The sequence below is a fragment of the Polyodon spathula genome, unplaced genomic scaffold, assembly GCF_017654505.1.
Source record: "Polyodon spathula isolate WHYD16114869_AA unplaced genomic scaffold, ASM1765450v1 scaffolds_63, whole genome shotgun sequence".
In the NCBI taxonomy this organism is placed as follows: domain Eukaryota; kingdom Metazoa; phylum Chordata; class Actinopteri; order Acipenseriformes; family Polyodontidae; genus Polyodon; species Polyodon spathula.
Window position 1 is genome coordinate 79,030 of NW_024471557.1, and position 4,113 is coordinate 83,142.

Below are 4,113 nucleotides of genomic sequence, written 5' to 3' on the forward strand. Positions count from 1 at the left end.
ATACCTAAAGAGATATAGATATAGACTATATAACAATGCATATATATCAACGGAGATGTTTGCATTACAAATGGCTATTGAACCCCTTTGTAATATATAGTGTGTGCACTGCATCCCCTCTGCACTCTGTCTCTCTAACATGTAGTACATGTGCTGCTTGCACACTGAAGCTGAAGTACCCTTTGGAAGTGAAATGTTTATTGAGGCTACTGCCCTGGTATTATAATGAATGAAGATGGAATGTAAATGAACCACTAGCTAGGGGAAAAATAACAGAGAACAGAGCTACAGTGTGAAGGGGTGTGGGCGATAGCAAGACTTTAGAACAGCAGAGTTCATGTTGATGAATCTTCTTTCTGTCCCTTATTGCAAACAAGGCCTTTATTAGAAGGCAAACCATACCATTATACAGCAAGAGTGACTGAACCAGTACAGCAAGAGTGACTGAACCAGTACAGCAAGAGTGACTGAACCCAGACAGCAAGAGTGACTGAACCAGTACAGCAAGAGTGACTGAACCAGTACAGCAAGAGTGACTGAACCAGTACAGCAAGAGTGACTGGACCCAGACAGCAAGAGTGACTGAACCCAGACAGCAAGAGTGACTGAACCAATACAGCAAGAGTGACTGAACCAATACAGCAAGAGTGACTGAACCAGTACAGCAAGAGTGACTGAACCAGTACAGCAAGAGTGACTGAACCAGTACAGCAAGAGTGACTAAACCCAGACAGCAAGAGTGACTGAACCCAGACAGCAAGAGTGACTGAACCAGTACAGCAAGAGTGACTGAACCCAGACAGCAAGAGTGACTGAACCAGTACAGCAAGAGTGACTGAACCCAGACAGCAAGAGTGACTGAACCAGTACAGCAAGAGTGACTGAACCCAGACAGCAAGAGTGACTGAACCAGTACAGCAAGAGTGACTAAACCCAGACAGCAAGATTGACTGAACCCAGACAGCAAGATTGACTGAACCAGTACAGCAAGAGTGACTGAACCCAGACAGCAAGAGTGACTGAACCCAGACAGCAAGAGTAACTGAACCCAGACAGCAAGAGTGACTGAACCCAGACAGCAAGAGTGACTGAACCAGTACAGCAAGAGTGACTGAACCAGTACAGCAAGAGTGACTGAACCAGTACAGCAAGAGTGACTGAACCAGTACAGCAAGAGTGACTGAACCAGTACAGCAAGAGTGACTAAACCCAGACAGCAAGAGTGACTGAACCAGTACAGCAAGAGTGACTCAACCCAAACCAGTCACCCTGAATACACATCACCACCCAAAACAAATACAATTAAAAAAAATAAAAATAAAATAAACATATTTTTATTGTTTTCTTTATTTTTTATGAAATCCCACCAAATAATCAAAGTCGTTTAATTAAAGGACGCTTTCCCGGATTATAACGCGCGTCTATAGTGCGCAGGAGTTAATAAGTGAAGAAATCTCATTTAATAGGGAGAGCGTTGCTCCGTGATGCGCTGTCGCTGTTATTGTTAAGAATGTGGTCTTTATCAAAGACGTCTTTTGAGAGCTGAGATCCATTTTAATAAACATGCTTAATTACTGCTCTCTGCGTGCATCATTCCATCAGAGAGGATGCGGCAACACTTTACATTAACTGCCTCGGATTACCTTGTGCTTAGTAAATACACGTGCACTTACACATATAGTTACAATGTTATGATGCATCGTTATAATGTACTTAATGTGTAGGTTTTTTTGTGTGATATATAACCACAATCCTAACCCACACATGCAATTAATTTAAAGACATTTAAAGAAATTGTTTCAGATGTCTAATTAAAGAACAAAGCGAAATTTTTAATAAATCTGCACGCTGCTGTATGCATGTGCTCTGTACTTGTGTTATATTAGCATGCAGATAGCCATGCACCAGTTGTGTTACATGTATCACAAATTGCGCGGTCTTGTGTTAACACGGATTGTGTAGGTCGTGTTTTTTTTTCTAACACAATCTAAACGCAATTCTGCATTGAACACAACAGCAGTATGATTGATATTAAACAGCAACACAAAATAACACAACAACGGATCCCCTGTATTTGCTTTGTGCGCGCAGCGGTTTGACTGGGACTGTCATTTCTATAGGTATTGTGAAGCATGCTATATCTAACTCACTTGACAGCTTGCAATGGGCGTGTCACTGCAGCTAGAAGAAGGTACGAGGTACACATTCTAGAATTATCCCCGCAAGGATTCCAGCAGGACTCGTTTATTGGAGCGGATAATCTTGTTACTAACGAATTCCAATGGCTGCACGCTGTCGCTTGGTACAGTAAGGTGAAGTTAGGGACGCCATGATGTCACGCGTGCTCGTGGCGTCTCCGGCTGGGTCCTCGCGCAGGTCAGAGCCTCGGTGCGCATTCAAACGACGTGATTAAAAAGACAGACCTGGTAGCTTGAACCTTTTAAAAGCCGCGTGTTTTCTTGTTCTCTTTTCTTGTTACACACCGCGGTATGAACAAAAGGCTCTACAATAAGTACAAACTCAGATATAAAACCCATTTGTAATTTGCATTTAAAAACAAAACAAAATCAACGTCAAAACGAACGTTTATGTCTAATCTCCTTTTTTTCTCGCAATGCTTCAAGCAAAACGTATGTGTGTGTGTGTGTGTGTGTGTGTGTGTGTGTGTGTGTGTGTGTGTGTGTGTGTGTGTGTGTGTGTGTGTGTGTGTGTGTGTGTGTGTGTGTGTGTGTGTGTGTGTGTGTGTGTGTGTGTGTGTGTGATTCCTGCTTCTCGATAAGTGTAAAACCCCGAGGTTCACAGTATTATATCTCTATATGACCTATGCATTATTGATGCACTGCACAGGGAACTCCAGATGGATATTAAAATATATATTTCAATTAATGTGGGTCATTTTTGGTTTGCATGTTTTTTGTATAAATCATTTCAGTCATTGCGAATATCTGGTTTATGCAAATATGCTTTCCGCATCTACTGTGGCTGCAATCGTCCTCCCGGTGTTGGGAGCGTGTCGTTTAATTAATTACCTACTTAAAAATATATTAATGTATTAATTAGACCGTTCATTTATTTATAAAAAGTGAGAGACAGGTCCCCGCGTATGTCTGTTACCGAATGTGTGTTTTACAATGACCAGCGAATTTATAAAGTGTGCCATAAAGAGATAAAACCGTTTATGATTCAAATATAGGCTACTGTCTGTAATCTACACTTGAAAATTAAAAAAGTCAGACAGGGCGTTCTGTATGAAACTATTAGAATCGAATTTAGAATGCTTCGCATTTGGAACCCAATAGGGCGTAGTGGTTCTAAACATGAAGAATCCAATCCTAGAACCCCAATGCTTCTATTTGGAACTCGTAGAACACTGTGGTCCGTTCTGTGCACACCAATGTGTCTTTAAGGAATCCGCACTGCAACGTATTATAAGGGGTGTTTTGAAGTATGTGTTTCCTTGTATAGATCAGGGGCTGGTTTCATTAAACAGTTCTAGGTGGCAATCTGCTAAATCCCGTCCACTTCCCTGCAAAACTAGCAGCCTTGATTATGATATATTCAGTCGGAATGTGCAACAGAATCAAATTTGTAGGAGAGACAAGTTCAGAATTATATAAAAGAATAAAGAATCGCCTCTCAAACTTCAGAAAGAAAAAAGTAAACGAAACAATAGTTCAACCCTTTAACAGAACAGATGAGCACGACTTGAACGACCTGCAGTTTATAGTTTTAGAAGAAATGAAACGAGATAATAATGCACCATGCAGAAGAATAAAGGAAAATAAATGGAGACACAGAATCAATACAACGATGCCTGGAAGGAGAGCAGCTCGTTACACGGCGGTGCAGTAAATGCACCACAAACACAGGCATAGATTTCAATAAGAGAGCGTGGTTACCATGGCTTCAGAAGCTCTCATGCGCAAAAAACGTATATATATATATATATATATATATATATATATATATATATATATATATATATATATATATATAAAAAGAAAGTAACGCATTTATCCTTTAATCATATAGACTTGCTGAGTGGATTTCTACTTGAATTATATATATATATATATATATATATATATATATATATATATATATATATATATA